Source organism: Prionailurus bengalensis, chromosome B4, assembly GCF_016509475.1.
Source record: "Prionailurus bengalensis isolate Pbe53 chromosome B4, Fcat_Pben_1.1_paternal_pri, whole genome shotgun sequence".
NCBI classification, from domain to species: domain Eukaryota; kingdom Metazoa; phylum Chordata; class Mammalia; order Carnivora; family Felidae; genus Prionailurus; species Prionailurus bengalensis.
Window position 1 is genome coordinate 123352007 of NC_057358.1, and position 18831 is coordinate 123370837.

The window sequence follows — 18831 nt, forward strand, 5'->3', positions numbered from 1 at the left end:
ATGTTCAAAGGAGTATGTGAAATATGGCAAACTTTCTATTTAAAAGGTGGAAATACAGTTTGTGTAGATTAATATATATAAATATACAAAAAGAAGAAAAAAGTGTTTGGAAAGCCACACCAAATGCTAATAATGGTAACCTCAGGGGATGGGATTATGGGTGATTTTATGTTTTTCTTTTTGTATTTTGTTGGATAATTTTGTCTTTATGTACTATAAATATAATTGAAATATAATAAACATTTTTAATAAGGCTTTTTTTAGGTTAAGAATATATAATCTACTGGGGTGGGTGGATGGCTCAGTCAGTCAATCATCCGACTTCGGCTTAGGTCATTATCTCACAGTCTGTGAGTTCGAGCCCCATTTTGGGCTCTGTGCTGACAGCTCAGAGCCTGGAGCCTGCTTTGGATTCTGTGTCTCCCTCTCTCGTTGCCCCTCCCCTCCCTCTCTCAAAAATAAAATAAACATTAAAAAATTTTTAAAAAGAATATATAATCTACCATAAATTAGCATGTAGAGGCGAGGTCAATATCACAGATACTATTTCAGAATTTGCTTTGTGTAAATTGTGCTCTTTTAGGAAAAATGCCTCTTTGCACAAGTCCGAATCATCTTGAAAGCATCCTTACATGTTTATAAGACAGATCATAATGTTCTTTCTTAGGTCTCTGTTCACATGATGAGGCGAAAGCAACTCAAAAAAAATTATCTACTAATGTGGTTTGCATAACTCTCATGGGTGGGAGAATAGAAAACTGCATTTGGGCAGATAAACAGAAGGTCCCGCTAAGGTAGCCAGAAATGCCATTCAGGCATGGTCTAGATGTGAGATCAATAGATAAAGCAGCAAGCAAAGTGGCCTAATCCCTGATTTCTGGAAGGGCGACGTTGGTTCACGGCGCATACTTCAGAGGCCCCCCCGGAGGCAGAAGATGCACTCATCTAGTGCAGCCCAAGATGAATATGTCCACTTTGTATTTAAATTAAGCCTGAATCGTGGTTTCTGCAAATAAGGGGGCCTCTAACGGGGGCAGGAAAGCAAGCATTAAAGCGTTTCCCTGTGCTGTGGTCAAAACGAAGTCTCAAAGGACAAAAACAATTTTGTCTACTTCTTTCCCCCTTCTCGTGGCTTCTAGTTTTCATTTTCCTAAGCAATCATGTTCCAATTCAGATGCTTAGTATGATGAAAGACACTTTGTAAAATGGAGGACGAACATTATGCCAAATTAAAGTTTGGACCTTTGCAATGAATGGAGCGTTTTCTACACAGAAATCCATGGCTAGGACCCCAGGGCAAGGCGGAGGTTAATTTTTTGTTGTTGTTTTGTTTTGGGTGGGTTTTTTTTTTTTTCCTTTTCTTTCTTTTTTTTCTTTTTTTGTTCTTTCTAATGAAACTGTCTCTCTCTTTTTCCTGCCAGTTGTCTTTGTGTCTCCAAATCGAATGCACCGCACCAGACCTTGCCTCTGGTTCCCTCCCATTTTTGCACCGCACACAGTAACTTCCACACAAAGTGTGCCCTGTAAGGCCGCGACTGTGGGAGGCTGGTGTTCGCTTGGGTTGTTGGTACGGCACACGTCATGTTGTTTAGGTCTGTCTGGCTTTGGAAAACCTTGTTCAGACGTTGCAAGAGAGGACAAAATGCCCAGCAAAAGAGGGGAAGAGATTGCAGAGAAAGTCCGTTTGCCCAAGGCACAGGGGCCAGAAACCAAACAGCCTGACCAACTTTGTGGTCTAACTTTTCGTCTCTCAACCACGGGACAAAGCTCCTGGGGAACAATGGGAGAAATAAATGTTGTGAGCAGCCCCTCCTCTTTTTATTACTCATACAAAAGAGGGCCATTTAATTTCAAAAGGACCAGCATGTGTGGTAGAATCATACCTCTCTCTCTCTCTCTCTGTATTATTGATGGGCGACAGTTAACGCAGGCAGATGGAAAAATAAATTTGCTCCGTTCAATAAAAACAAACAAGGTAAGTTTGTGGAATTCAGTCTTCACTGTGGTACACCAGAGACATGCTCAGGTTTATGTGTGGGTCTGATAGAAACCCAATGATTTTAGGTTATTTTAGGTTCTCGCACGTAAAGGGCTTTGCTAATTACTAAAGGTTGTTAATGTAGTTATCACTATATGCCTGTATCAAGAGTCAAGCCCTTGAATGTGACTTCAGTGTTAATTAATTTCAGACCAAAGTATGTTTCGCTTTAACCCAAGGCACTCTCCTAGTTCTAATTATGTTTTTAAAAGTCTAGTTTATAGCCTTGATTGGTTACGGTCTTGTTTGGCCCATACCGTTCTAACAGGAACACCGAGTTGGAAATTCTCTGCAAATCCCACTTTATTTGCAGTTGGGTGCTTTTTGTTCCCAAATTACTTCTTTATTTACCATCCTTAATTTGAAATATTGGAGCATTTTTGAAGAGTGTGAAGAGAGAGGGTTCCTTTTTTTTTTTTTTTTTTTTTTTTTTTTTGATGCTTGGATTTATATCATGAAAGCCTTTTTTTTTTTTTTTTTCAATTTCTTCCTTCAGCCCTCTGTCTTGTTCTCTGGGCCCTTGGACCATAAACTGAAAAGATGCTAAATGGGGCTCACTCCACCCACTAGGATTTGTTACCAGATATAAAGGTTGGTGTCCACTTTCATTAAGTGAGGTACTTTGCAATAACCAAGAAATTGGTATTTGTTTCATATTCTATCAGTATTTTTTTAAATTATCTCTGTCATGTAACATATGTGGAAGTAGATGATGGTTCCACTTTCCATGTGGAAAACTGAAGACAGATTGGTTAACCATTATACAAAATCATGCTCTAGCTTGCACTTGGTTAAAAATCAGGGCTGGGGAAATTTCAGAAGAAGCTTCCCAAGATGTCTATGCAGCCAGAGAATTAAGGGTTCCTTAATCACTCAAGAAGGAATTACTATATCATAGCACTTCCTTCTACAGATTTATATTAAGACTGCAAAACAGGGGTGCCTGGGTGGCTCAGTTGGTTGAGTGACCAACTCTTGATTTCGGCTCAGGTTCTCATCCGAGGGTCCATGAGATCGAGCCCCGCATCTGGCTCCACACTGAGCATGAAGCCCGCTTAAGATTCTCTCTCTTCCTCTCTCTCAAAAAAAAAAAAAAAAAAAAAAAAGACTACAAAACAGGGCATTGAGAATAGTTGGTGTATAAGTCTCTGTTCTCATGTATCATGAAAGACAAATTTCCTTTGTCGTGGGTTAGGAAGCCCCGATACCTGACCACTCTACCTAAATGTTTACTTGCCTTCAACAATCCATTTTGAAGTACAACTGAAGCAAAACTACTTTCTTTTTTTTCTTTTTTAATGCTTATTCATTTTTGAAAGACAAAGAGAGACAGGGCACAAGCAGGGGAGGGGAAGAGAGAGAGGGAGACACAGAATCCGAAGCAGGCTCCAGGTTCTGAGCTGTCCGCACAGAGCCCGACACGGGGCTTGAACCCACGAGCGGCAAGATTGTGACCTGAGCCGAAGTCAGACGTCTAACCGACTGAGCCACCCAGGTGCCCCAAAGCAAAACTATTTTCAAAGATTGAACTTAAACTGTATTCTCTTTTCATTGATTTGTAAAATGAAACCGTTGCTGAGAATTAGTTTTCTGTCAGTAGAACAACTGAAGTGTTCATTCTGATCTGGGGACCAGAAAAACCCAAAAAACAATTCTTCAACTGTGTTCCCACAGAACACTGTGTGGCAAAGAGTGGTTCAAGATTTGGTTCCAGCGTGAAAAATGACACATTTAGCAGTGCCCGTTTAGCAAGTAAAAATGCAAGTTCAGTTTGAATTTCAGATAAACAATGAATATTTTGTTCATGTATAGATATCTAAGTAAATGCCCCTGCCTTCTAAAAATTTTTAAGAACCAATCTAGTCATGAAATTAAAATTTCATTTTTAATTTACCCCTTGTGTTCTAAGTTTCTTCAGCAAAGGGCGTGTTTACGGTTGGCATTAATAATCTGGGACAGTCTATACAGAAATATATCAACAACATGTTGCTCATTACTTTTGTAAAGCAGCTTTCTTTATAAAATGGCTGAGTTTTGCACCTCTATTAAAAACGCCAAGGTTTCCAAAACGTAAGGAATTTATAAAAGTAATTCTTGGGGGACGAATTGTTAAACCAAAGTTTTTAGGAATATATATGCTCCTAAAATTTAAGATAATGACATAATTTAATAAATCTCTGTCACTCATACTTTGGGATTTTTCTTTTTATTTGGTCTTTTATTAGAGATTATTGAACACCTGTTCTATACCGGGCACTGGATATATAAATATAAATGAGGTAATGTCCCTTTCTTCAAGAATCTCACAAATTGGCCAAAAAAAAAAAGGGGGGGGGGTGAGCTAAATGCAAGAATGTATCATTGTTGCTAAAATACCTCAGAAATACCACCCACCAATGTTACTTCTGCTAAGAATACATGTTCCAAAAAACCGAAGTGCTTCTAAAACAGTGACTAGGGGTGCCTGGGTGGCGCAGTCGGTTAAGTGTCCGACTTCAGAAAGGTCACGATCTCGCGGTCCGTGAGTTCGAGCCCTGCGTCGGGCTCTGTGCTGACAGCTCGGAGCCTGGAGCCTGTTTCCGATTCTGTGTCTCCCTCTCTCTCTGCCCCTCCCCCGTTCATGCTCTGTCTCTCTCTGTCCCAAAAAATAAATAAACGTTGAAAAAAAAATTTTTTTAAAACAGTGACTAGATAAACATTTTTGAAGTTACCTTTTAGTGAATGCTTATTGTGGGCTAGTCATGTGCTAATTTAGGTTAATCCATAACCTAAATGAATCCCCATAAATCTATGGCATACATTATTTTATTATTCCCTTTTTGCAGGTGAGAAAACCGAGGCAGAGCAAGACAGAATGCCCAAGCCCATGCATCTTTGGCAAGCGGCCCAGTCGATGCCTGCTGTGAATCAGAAGAACCGGGATATAGGATGGAGGCAAAGCGATTCAGAGTTTTTGTTTGCTCGCAGTAAATTCCTTAAGGGATCGCCAATAGCGTCGTGCCTATTTCCAATACAAAATACTGAAGTAGCTGCAGATTGTTGAACTAATAACTGCTCACATCTACCTGAGTTTTTCTCTGCTGGACTGACTCATTATTTTTTTTCCCCCCATCATCACCACTTTGCTCCAGAAAACCATCATAGATTACAGCTCAGATTTCTTGACCTGTTTATCACCTGAAGAGAGGGTATCTTCCACAGTGATTAATACTGGCAGACATTCAAATGGCTTCACCAGGGAATTAATTCAAACATTGAGGAGTGAAATAATACCAACCTTGCACAAATTCTTCTAGAGAACGGAAAAAAATAGACTACTTCCTCACATTTTAGGAGGCCAGAATAATCTCAGTTCCATAACCCAACAAGAATATTTTCCAGAATGAAACCTTACAGATCAATGTCTCTCGTAAAAATAGGTATGAAACCTATAGAAACACGAGTTTTAACGTATCAATTACCACTTGTAGGTGAAATGTGGTCAAAAAGCAGCCATTTCACATGACTCAAACTAATGTTAGCAAATTCTTTAAGAAGAGTAGCATCGTAATCAAATAAGGTTTGAAAAAAAGTCAGTAGAATTCAGCTATTAAAAAAAATCAGTCATCTTGAGAGATGAAAAAGATTGATCAGATTCAACACACATTTATGATAAAACTGTTGACAAACTTTAGGCTTATTAATTAATAAAGAATCCTCTATACAGCTCCCTCTCCTTGAGTGTGGGCAGACCTGTAAATATGATGGGATATCACTTCATAATTAAGTTACTAATTAGTGACGTCAAGTTAATCAAAGGGCTGATTGTCCAGGTGGGCCTGACCTAATCAGGTGAGTCATTAAAAGGGCCTGAGACCTCCCTGAAGTCAGAGAGATTTGTTGTAAAGGAGATTCCCCATTGCTAGCTTTGAAGAGGGAAGAGGCCCAATGGCCAGGACTTGAGTGTGACCACTAGAAGCTTATAGAAACCCCCAGACATGGAAAACAACAGAAAACAAAATAGAGACCTCAATCTTATAACCACAAGGAACTGAATTCAACCAATGAAAGATCTTAGAAGAGGACCCAAATATCCAGACCAAAACCCAGCTTGAACTTTCACCTTGATTTCAGCCTTATGAGACCCTGAGTAGAGCATCGCGTTGAACTCCGCCTAGACTTCTGACCTACAAAACTGTGAAATAACACATTTGTGGTGTTTTAAGTTGCTGAATTTGTAATAATTTGCTATGTAACAAGGAGAAGGAACTCAAATCTGTATTTTAAAAATCCAGAAGAAATATCAAACTAAATGACAAATATTTTGAAAAATTTATTTGAAGTCAGAAATGCCCACTTTCATTATTTCTATTCAATATTCTACTGGTTGCCCTGACAGCTACAACAAAACAAACAAACAAAAAGAAATAAAAAGCACTAAGGACTGAAAAGAAATGGATAAAACTTATCTTGTTTACATGATTGTGGAACTACAATATGCAAAAGAATCTGTAAACTTTTAGAATTGACAATAAATGTAGCAAAGTTGCTGAGTACAAGAAAAATCAATATACAAGAATAATTATATTTTTATAAAACACAATAATTGTATTTGTGGCTAGTAAGCCACAAAAAGTAGAAAATAAAATTTTAGAAAGATCTTTTATGATAGCACCAAAATAATCAAAATATTTGAGGAATCTAATGAAAGATGTGCAAGACTTATGTACCCAAAACTAATGAACATCACTGAAATTAAAGATTTAAGCAATTAAAGAGATATACCATGTTCATGAATTTTGACGCTATCAAGTCCCCAAAAATTAATCTATCTTTCTACTGCAGTCCCAATATAATTTATAGCAGCTACAGACTAAATGTTTCTGTCCCCCCAAAATCCATATGTTGAAACCCTTAACACCCACTGTAATGATATTAAAACATAGGACGTTTGGAAGGTAATTAGGTCACATGGCAGGAGTCTTCATGGATGTGATTAGTGCCCTTACAAGAAGAAAGATTTCAAAGTTCTCTCTCCCTTCTCTCCCCACCCCCATACTCTGCCAGGTGAGAAAGCAACAAGAAGAAACCTGCCTGCATACCTAGATGAGGCCCTTCATTGGACACTAGTCTGCCAGCCCTTTTATCTTGGACTTCCCAGCCTCCAGAACTGTGAGAAATAAATTTTTGTTGTTCGAGCGACCTAGTATCTATAGTAACTTGTTACAGCTGCCCAAGGTCACTGGGACAAGCAGTTGGAAGTTTTCTGGGTAAAATTAACACATTGTAGTCCCAGTTGTTTAATTTGCTTATGTTGTCTGTGATTTTGATGTCATACCCAAAAATTCATTGCCAAGATCAATGTCAAGGAGATTTTCTTCTATGTTTTCTTCTAAGAGTTTTACAGTTTCAGGTGTTACAATTAAATCCTTAATCTATCTTGAGTCAATGTTTTTGAACAACGTAAGGTAGGGTCTAACTTTGTTCTTTTGCATGTGGATATACAGTTTTCCCAACACCATTTATTGAAGAGATTATCCTTTCGTTATTGTGTGTTCTTGGAGGCCTTGTTGAAGGCTAGTTGAGCTCATACATGTAGGTTTATTTCTGGGCTTTTTATTCTGTTCGATTGGTCTATGTGCCTGTTTTTCTGCCAGTATACACAGGTCTAAGAAGAGCTAAGAAAAGGTTATTGTGGCTCATCAGCTAGGTAGAGAGAGAATTATTTTTTCAATAAATAGTACTGTGTCAACTGAATATCACTATAGAAAGAAATGTATTTTAATCTCTACCATACATTGTATACAAAATTAAGTTCCAGATGGATTGCAGATCTAATTGTGAAGAATCAGACAATATATCATTTAGAGAGAAATTGAAGGAGAACATCTTCCTGACTTGGGGAAAGCAAAGTTTTTTGTTTTTTTTTAAATTGACATATAAGGCAAAACTATAAAAGAAAAACATCTGCTTTTTTAATTATTTGAGAGAGAGAGAGAGGGGTGGGGAGCATGTGTGTGAGTGGGAGAGAGGGAGAGAGAGAGAGAAAGAGAGAGAGAGAATCTTAAGCAGGCTCTGCAATGAGGGCCACCCAGACACCCTGAGAAAAACATCTGTTAAATCCAACTATACATATTTAAAATTTTGTGTTTCTCAAAAGACACAAATAAGAGAGTTACAAGTAAACCTATGGAATGGGACAAGGTATTTTCAATGCATTTTTCAACAAAGAATTCATACCCTAAATATATAAAGAACATCAACAATTCAAGAAGAAAAAGGCAGACTTTCCAATCGAAAAATGATAAAAACTTTGAACAAATACTTCATAAAAGTGGATATTCGAATGGCCAATGAACTTTTAAAAAGGTATTCAAATTCATTTGTCATCGGGGAAATTAAAACTATCACATCTACACTAGAATGATTAAAATGGAAAAGACAAGGGGTGCTTGGGTAGTTCAGTTGGTTAAGCATCTGACTTTGGCTCAGGTCATGGTCTCACAGTTTGTGGGTTTGAGCCCTGCTCCTGTGCTGACAGCTCAGAGCCTGGAGCCTGCTTCAAATTCTGTGTCTTTGTCTCTCTCTGCTCTGTCTCTCTCTCTCTCTCTCTCTCTCAAAATAAAAATAAAATAAATCAAATAAACATAAAATTTTTTTTTGAAAATAGAAAAGACAAAGAGACCAAGTATTGACAAAGACATGGAGCATGTGAAACTCTCATGTACTGATGGCAGGAGTATAAATTGGTACAACTGTTGTGGAAAACTGAGTATCTATAATATCTAAATATATCCATATTCTATGGCCCAGAATTTCCACTCCTAAGTGTATGCCTAATAGAAATTAAAACGTATGTTCACCGAAAACACATACTACAATATTTGAGAGCTTTGCTATTCATAATGGTAAAAAACTGTAAACTGCCCAAATCCCCTTCACCAGTAGTAAATAAATTGTGGTGTAGTCACACAATGGAATACCACACAGCAGTGAGCTCACAACAGTGAGCATGAACAGTTGACAAAGACATACAAGAATGGGGATGACGTTGATAAAAGAAACCAGACACATGAGGTCATGTGATACAATTCCATTGATATAAGAAGCACAAAATAGGGGCACCTGGGTGACTCAGTCGATGAAGAGTCTAACTCTTGATTTCGGCTCAGGTCATGATCTCACAATTCCTGAGATCAAGACCTGCCTCGGGCTCTGGCCCGACAGCAAGGACCCTGCTTGGGGTTTTCTCTCCCCTCTCTCTCTGCCCCTCCCTTGTTCGTGCTCTCTCTCTCTCTCTCTCTCTCAAAAATAAATAAATAAACTTAACAAAAGTAGAAAATATGGAAAAGTAATTGCTGTTGACAGATATCAAGATGGTGGCCGCCTTTGTGTGGGGAGGTGACTGGAATTGGACGTGAAGTTGGGGAAAGGGCTTGTGGAGTGCTGGTAATGGTCTATTTCCTCATTTGGGTGCAGGTTGGATTTAGCGGATGAAAATTCATCAAGCTATGTAATTATGTGTGCGTTATTTTCTGTGGGAATATCTTACGTCAATAAAAAGTAACATTTAAAAAGAAGCCGACAACATCTCCATGTTTTGCAGGCGGGTCAGGCACCCTTCAGCTCCATGCTCAGCCTAGAGGGATGTTTCTAGCAGAAGGAGGCAGTTGTCTTCCACTGGGTGATGGAATCCATATGAGTTTTAAATTCTATCAAAAACCATCTGCAGAAATGCAAAAGATATAAAAAAGTATGTCAGCCTAATTAGTAGCCAAGAAATGCATAGTAAATGAAGAAATATTTTTATGTGTCAAATTGGAAAGGGGGTGCCAGTGCCTGTCCTATGTATGGGTTGCTGATACCTATTGGTGAGGAAACAAATTGATTTCACCTCACTTGGGAAGTATGTTGGTGATACATAACTGAAATCTAAAAAGTTTTTTTTTTTTTAATTTCTTTCACTTAGTAATTCTTCTTCCGGCAACGTAAGCCAAGGAAATAATACAAGTTACAGAAAGTTATGACTAACATTGTATATTAAGGCAGTATTTTATTTGTTTGAGCGAGAAAGGGGGAGGGGCAGAGAGATGGAGAGAAAGAATCTCAAGCGGGCTCCATGTTCAGTGCAGAGCCCGACGTGGGGCTCCTTCCCACCACCCTGGGATCGTGAGCTGAGCCCAGATCCAGAGTCTGACGCTCAACTGACTGAGCCACCCAGGCACTCCAAAGTATTATTTATAATGGTGAAAGAAGACATTCAAATATATGACAAAAAGACAGTGGTATGTAGATCCTGGCACTTTCATTGTTTCAATAAGACATTAGGCAATTATTAAATATTATGTAGGATGTTGCAACAACATGGAAAAAGCCTTAAGTCAAAGTGTTGAATGGGAAGAGATAGACTAAAGTAATACTTTATTTGGGGATAGGATGATGAATGCTTTCTTTCTTCCTCTTCAATTTATTTATATTTTCCTGATTTTCTTTACTAAGGATAAATTACTTTCTTAAGGGAAAAAAAGAGGAAAATTGTTTTTCCCCCCGATCATATACTCAGACAAAACGAAGACAGAAAGTGGTGTTTGTCTTATTCTTTGCTTAACCAGAAATAACTTTCCATTTAAAAAATGAGTTGCATTTGCAATTATATATTTGTCCTGGTGTATTGGCTTTCAGTTGTAGTTTATTTTTTTATTTTTATTTTTTAATTTTTTGAAATGGAAGCACAATTAACATACAGTATTATGTTAGTTTCAGGTGTACGATACAGTGATTCAACAGTGACATCCATCACTCAGTGCTCATCACGATAAGTGTTCTCTTCATCGGCATTCCAATTTCACCCAGCCCTCCACTCACTTTCCCTCTGGCAACCGCCAGTTTGCTCTCTGTATTTGAGTGTTGTTTTTTTTGTCTCTTTTTTCGTTTGTTTACTTGTTTTGTTTCTTAACTTCCACATATGAATGAAATCCTATGGTATGTGTCTTTGTCTGACTCATTTCACTTATCATTCTACCTCCATCATGTTGTACTTTGTTTTTTATTTGTGTGTGTGTGTGTGTGTGTGATTGATTGATTGATTGATTGATTTAATGCTTCAGCTTTGACAAACAGTGGTGATCCATTTTCAGCATTGGACAATGTACATGACTCCTGTATCCTTAGATATTTTCAGTGTTTTTTGGGGACAGGTTTTTTGTTTTTCTTTTTGTATTTGTTCAGGCTTTTTTTTTAATTTTGTTTTTTTAATTTACATCCAAATTAGTTAGCATATAGTGCAACAATGATTTCCGTCATGTTGTACTTTCAATTCCACACCATAGGACTGCCATCCAGACCACCACTGCCCCTCTGACAAAATGCCTAGTCTTGTGTTCTGTCAGTGAGCTGATGCTCACAGCCGGAAACCTCCATCCTTCTTTCTATCTGTCTCTCTCTCTCTGTCTCTCTCTCTGCCCTAAATCAGTGTATATCGTTTATACTCTACTCTGAACATTTCCCTGGAATTAATCCCAACATATCCGTTTCTCTTTGTTCCCAGGGCTTCTGCCCTAGTTCAGGCTCTTTAAAATCATTTTTGAACAGTGTCTTCCCAAATTATATTTTTGCCTTAGTTTCTCCTTCCTCTAGTCCTATGGTCAAACCACAGGGCTGGTGGGGCCTGCGGGGCGGGGGCGAGGGAGACCACATTGGAGTGGGACTGGAGGTAAGTGGCAGGTATGTCCAACCCGTCTGAGACCTCAAGCTTAGGGAATGCCACGGGGAAACCTGGTCGCAAAGGTTGACTTTGACCCTCGACTATACCTTCTAGATGAACTACAAGGGCACTAATAACAAAGGTTGTTCAAATCACTGACATTTAAACAGAAACGGTGAGCCAATTTTGTGAGCGAGGGTAGATGGGCTGTGTAGTGGGTGAATGACCCAGGCACGCTGGAGCTGCCGGCCCCTCCCTTTACCGGAGAGCCGGGTACCTACCGTGAGCTCAGCTTGTTCATGTATATTATTTCTAAAGAGGCTATTAAGACTCTTTGCCACTGGGTCACAATTATACATACGCTTCCTTTGAAGAAATTCAAAGGAAATTCCTTTGCAGTCTCCTACAGATCTGGCATTTACTTTTTCATTAGTAGAAGATAGATTTTTGCTAATGTATTATGAGTACCTATGAATACAAAATAATATCTTATATTATTATTAATAAGTATTAATAATAGCAGTAATTGGGCACCTGGGTAGTTCAGTCCATTAAGCAACCAACACTTGATTTGTTGCTATTATTATTATTATTTAATGTTTACTTATTATTTTTTATATTTTTTATTTATATATCATTTATATCTTATTATTTTATATATGTTTATATATTATATTTTATATATGTTTAATATATGTTTATGTATTATTATTTATTATTGGCTCAGGTCATGATCTCAAAGTTCATGGGTTCGAGTCCCACATCAAGCTCTGCACTGACAGTCCGGAGCCTGCTTAAGATCCTCTCTCTCCCTCTCTCTCTTCCCCTTCCCTGCTTCCTCTGTCTCTCTCTCACAAATAAATAAATAAATTTAACAAAATAGGGGTGCCTGGGTGGCTCAGTCCATTGGGCTTCCAACTTTGGCTCAGATCATGATCTCCTGGTCAGTGGGTACAAGCCCTGTGTCCCTCTCTCTGTCCCTCCCCATCTCTCAAAAATAATAAATAAACATTAAATAATAATAATAGCAGTAATTATATTAAGTGTCATTATAATCATAATTTTTATTACCTATTTATTCAGAGACTAGTGCCTATGGCATTTTGCGCAGGTCAAAGCTGAGATATTATCATTTCCAGATCAGTCTGAATGTTGTAATCTCCAGGCCATACAGTTTCTTTTGACATTTAAAAACAGAACTTGTTCAACTCAGCCACAAAATCATACCTACTACATGATTCTATTTATGTAGGTATAGAAATAGGTCAAACTAATCTTTGTGGTTGTAAGTCAGGATGGCAGTCATATTTAAGGGTGGTAGTGATTAGAAAGGGCCATGAAGTGGGCAGGCCGTTTGGGTGCAATGATGTTCTTCTTTAACATGGGTGCTGATTGTAAAACTCCACTGAACCGTGTACTTTTCTATGAACTTCTTTGCATGAACATGATGCTCCAATAAGAAGTAAAATAAAAAGGTAATTTGTTGAAATCATTGTCAAGAAATGATTTACATAAAAATTATTGTACAAGAATGGTATGGAAATTTACACATTGGTTATGGAAATTTACACATTGTAATTTTATCAAGTTGTGTTTTCCGTATACTACAACATTTTCCTTATGCATCAATGTATCGTTTATACTAAGAAACAGTTGCTTGGTTATGTGGTCTTTTTTAAAAGTTTTACTCTGTTATGTTTCCAAAAGGTAATTCAGAAAGAAGGAAAAGTCTCTTCACTCTGACGGCAAGGATGTTAACCATAAAAGCAGGAGTCTCAGTTTTTGAACGTCAAAAGCAGAAGTCTCAGTTTTTGAACGTCTCGTATATGTCACAAGCATTGCATGTGTTGTCTCTAATTATCCAACACCTGGTGAGATGAGTTTTGTTATTCTTTTTTGCGGATGGGGTAACTGAGGCTCCGAGACAGAAAATAATTCGCCCCCGGCCACAAAGATTTTTTTAACTCAGGTTTGTTTCATGCCCAAACCTGTTCCTTTTGCACCATGCCACGTCATCCACGTCTCTGCTTTTCAGGACAACACCAGCTTGTTGCAATGTGGTCTGGAGACAAAGCAGTGGCTCCATGAGTGCTGCATTCTAGAGACCGAGAACTCCTTTGCCTTCATTTCCATTCCCCAATGACTCCTTAGCCCGTGGACTTTTTTTCATCTTAGTCTTCCTAGGTCAGTGGTCCTCTTACCTAGATGCTGCTTGAAGCTCCATGATATGCATTCAATTTCAGCTCTTCAACTTGTTTTAATCCCCTTCACCTATTTCATCCATGCCCCCAACCACCTCCCCTCCTTCTGGCAACCACCAGTCTGTTCTCTTTTTCCACTTTTGTTTGTTCTGTTTTTTAGAATCCACTTATGAATGAAATGGTGTGGTATTTGTCTTTTTCTGTCTGGCTTATTTCACTTAGCATAACACCTGCTAGGACCATCCCTGTGGTCACAAATGACAATTTCAGTTTTGCTGTTTAAAAAGAAAAAAGAAATGGGTCAATAGTCTAGATACCCTAAGGCTGATTCTTTTCATTTTTTAAAAATATAGCAAATAAAATGAGACATGAGTTGGGGGGAGGTGGATTATCTACTAAATTATGAGAAACAACAATCTTGTGTCAAGGCCCAAAACAGGAGAAGATCCCATTTTGTGGAACCCTCAGTAAGACTTTTAACTCCCCCGGAGGAGAAGAGAGGATATTTCAGTCATCTCTTTGCAAGGAGATGAGGAAGTAAAGTTATTCATACTGGGCTTTTAAGAAAAAAAATGTACAAGAAGACCCAAATTAGGCTGATATGATTGCTTTATGGACAGACTCCCCTCCCCTTATCTTTGCTCCATCAAAATCACACTACTTTTGCGTGAACTCCAGTAGTGCATGTGGGAGACCCTGGCCTAATGCTAGGGGTAATTGTGTCCTTAATCAAAACTTCACTGAGATCCTGCCATATACCAGATGTGTTACGTATTGGATGCTGAGGATACAGTGGTGAGTCAGACGTTTTTCCTGCTCTCAAGAAGCTCCCAATCTTGTCACTAATGGATTTGGGATCCAAAAGCCTCATAACCACCTCAGAACCAGCCTCCATCTGTAGATGACTCCTAGAACAACTGGCTTTGCTTAGATCAAGCCAGCTGAAACACCCCACCTTTTACTGACCAAGGCACTTGCCTTCTGCAACAAACACTGTTTGCCATCCATTTACTCTCCCTTCCACGGTTAAGGTCACACTTTCCTTTTCACTGTCCCATTTGTTCATATGCTGTGTTCATGGCGCCTCCCAGTTGTATCCTAGGTGTGCATGTGTGCATGTGTGTGCACATGTATTTCATTTCTCCAGCTAGATCTCCCCAACTCTTTGGAGGCAAGGACTCTATGTTTTAGTTTGTGCATGCTTAGAACACCTTGTTCACCCAACTTAGCTTAAGAAATATTGTTGAGGGGCGCCTGGGTGGCTCAGTTGGTTAAGCGGCCGACTTCGGCTCAGGTCATGATCTCGCAGTCTGTGAGTTCGAGCCCTGCGTCGGGCTCTGTGCTGACAGCTCAGAGCCTGGAGCCTGTTACAGATTCTGTGTCTCCCTCTCTCTGACCCTACCCCGTTCATGATCTGTCTCTCTCTGTCTCAAAAATAAATAAACGTTAAAAAAAATTTAAAAAGAAATATTGTTGATCAACTGAATAATGGTTGCATGACTCTAGACTACCTATCCCCTATAACAAACCAGGCTGGCTAATCTAGAAGTGCTTCTCTGAGATGAGGGCACCAGAGGTAAGACAACAGGGCACTATTTGATGGGGTGTTCACCTTACGGTGTTTGATGTGTTATCAGATGCTGAGAGTTTGCTATAGGTGACTGATAATGAGCACTACAAAGTGAATTCAGTGAGAATTGTTAATTTAATTCAGTGAGAAAAAGTATCCAGGTAGCATTAAATAAAAGTGCAATCTTTGGTCTTTCCCAGAATCTGGACTGCTATCAAAAACTCCTGACGTTCTACGGCAAAGAAGAGTGGAATAATCCCTATAACCATAGGGAAATGTGTAGAATTCTTTTGAGCAAAACTGCCCAGTGCTAGTCCATCCACACTCCTCTTTTCCCACAAAGGTGTCCAGGTATTCTAGAAGTTAGTGAAAAAGGCTTCTAGGGGATGACATTGTGGCATAGACTCTTTGCTGTCAAATGTAATTTTTCCCCAAAGAAAGCAAAAAATAATCAGTAGCGTGACTCGAGGTCACCATTTGCAAATTATGGGCTGGATCCCTCAAAAGAAAAGCTCTCAAGTCTACTGAAAACACAACTCTTCACTTTTGTTCATACGATCCCTTGCTAGGGAACCACTAGACAGACAGACAATCTCAACCTTTCTTGACTCCCAGCCCATAACTTCCCAAAGGCATTTCAAGGTAGCTTTAATATCCCAGAAGAGTTCCATCTCCATGAGAAAATAAAGTTCTGGGATTCAAGCAAACTGTGAGTTGGACAAGGTAAGATACACAGATATGTCAACATAACCTAGTGGCTAAAAGTCAGATTGCCTCATTTTGTTCTGGACACGGTGTGTGGGTCTGAATCCTGGCTCCACCACCCATTAAACAGTTACACTGTGGGGCAACTTGCTTAACTTCACTTTCCTCCAAAGTAGCATGGAAACAACAATCCTCACCGAACTATTTGGAAGCCTAAACCACCCAGGGAAATGTTGAGCATAGTGTCCCATAGGTCTGAGCACTCAATTTTTATTTGTCCCACTGTCAAACTGTGTCATAAGTACCATCCAGGTGGGGAAGACTTCTCTTTCTGGTCCTTGCATGGATTCTAGCTCACAGGGTTCCTCTTGAAGTTCCCTCATGTCCCCTCTTCTTATCCAGAATCCCACACTAGAGCAGAGATCTTATGACCTCCAAATAGATCAGCATTGTAAAGGCTCACACGGCGATGGGTTCTTTTAAAGTAATTCCAGGAGGGAAACAGCCCTCACACTAGCATGTTCCAAAGCAACAATCGATGCCCAGCATTGGTGCTACCAGGTGCTCATCAAGAAAAGGCAGCTCTGGTCAAATATATTTTAAAAACTCTGCTACCCTCTCCCTATCTTGGTGGTTCTCAGATTCATCAACACACGAAAGGCTCGAAAAGATCACTCAGCCAGGAATCCTACTGGACTTCACCTCACGTAGTATTGCTGTCATTAATTTTACTACAGACTCTTTGTTAATATCTTGGAAGTTGTGCTCTTAGGAAAACACACTGGAAATGGGGGGAAATATCAAAAAACAAAACAAACAAACGAACAAACAAAAAAACCCCCAATAAACGTTACTGGAAACAGCCACCATTCAGTTTTCCCAAACTCTCAGCAAACATTTTTAAAAATGCTCTGTAGTTAATATTGGCCACAGTTACGTTGTCCTTTCATCAAATGATCTTACCTGGCCACAAAACTGAGGTCTCGTAGACTCGGGGGACGGTGACAGGAGTCCAGTAACACGTAGATGACCTGCTTGTTTGTGAAAAGCTTTATGCATTTATCAAGCACAATAACTTGACTTTGAGTTTGTTTTTTATTTTTTCAGAAGAAAGTTGTCTTCCTTAGATAATAGATCATTTGGACTCCATTCTACACTAATAGGTTTTTGCCTCTCACTCTTTCTTTGTGTAGTAATCTACTACAGAATCTGTTCCCACAGGTTTGGGGAAGAAAAAAAAAGCTTCCAAGCCCCCACCCCCACCCCCACCCGCAGCCCCCCTTCTCCTTTGCCTTCCAATGCCCCCGAGCAGCTGGTAGGGTTTATTGCTCTTCCCTGACATTGGCTTTGCTCTATACATGGAGTAAGATTGATTATCCTCATTCTAAAATGTGAAGATCCAGCGTGCGCCTTTGTCCTGTTTCCCCCGAGAGTGAATTGGCATCAGCAGCACTCTGTAAGGAAGCGGCACCTTTTGGGCCATGAACAGTGACAGCGACAGTATGGAGCAAGGCGTGCGGGGGGCTGCGCCACCACGCGTCGTCAGGATCAGCCCCTACCTTGAGGGCAGTCTCCACCAGGGCAGGCTGCTGCCTCACCAGACAATGCAAAGCAATGAGTCCAAAGTCCAAACCTCCCGCAGGGCTTGTTTTGCAAGGCTGGCCAGGGGGGAAGCTGTAACCACAGCTGAAATGGCCTTTCAAAGGCACCTTCAATTACAGATCTGAGGCTGCGGTGATATCGAACCGGATGTGCGTCTGTGCGTGTGTGTGTGTGTGTGTGTGTGCGCGCCCGTCTGTGTGCACACCCGAATGCACACGATGCATGCAGTGTCCTTACATGTGCACATGTGTGCACACAATGTCTGCCTGAGTCACCCCAAAGACAGGTCGCGCTAACCTGGCACATTACAAGAAATTCGCCAGGCTCTCATTTCTTTCTTTCACCAGTTTGGCTGAAATAAGAACTCGGAACCCCCACAGTCTTGAACCACCATTCCCCAGCCGGCCAAAGTTTGGAACATAAAGAGAGCTGAACTAACCAGCACGTAGGCAACCCAGGGAAAGTAATTGTTCTGCTTAACAGCATGGTTGCTTCTCTGCTTAGCATCTGAACAAGTTAATTTGGAAACATGGCCTTCTGGAAAGAAATGGCACTCATCTCAGCATCCTGTGGATTCATGGGGAGAGATGCCCTTTCACCAGGTAGAAACAGTAAATTATATTTGAAAACCATTTCTACTGAAGGGAAAAAAAATGCTCCTGTTCCCTGGGAGCCACTGTGTTTGCATGATGGCAACGTTTAACATCACCTGGCCAACTTCAGAGGTCACTCTTTGCTCACACCAGCATGTGGGAACCAGGGGGAGAATTTTACTAACAGACCAGGGAGCGGTTTAATGAAATACAAATTCGCATAAAGGAGTTTGCCCTTTGCCAATCCTGGGCTTCAAGGAACTGATCTCAGCAGCACCTAAATCAGACAAATGGGCTAAATTGATCCTGCTCCATAGAAAGGGTGCTTCATCTAGATCCAATCAATGGCAGATTGAGGTGTGATGTGTGATCAGGGGAAGGAATCAGGCAGTCCACTGTCTCTAGGTTGGGAGTCGGACCTCAAGGAGCAAAAATGCCTT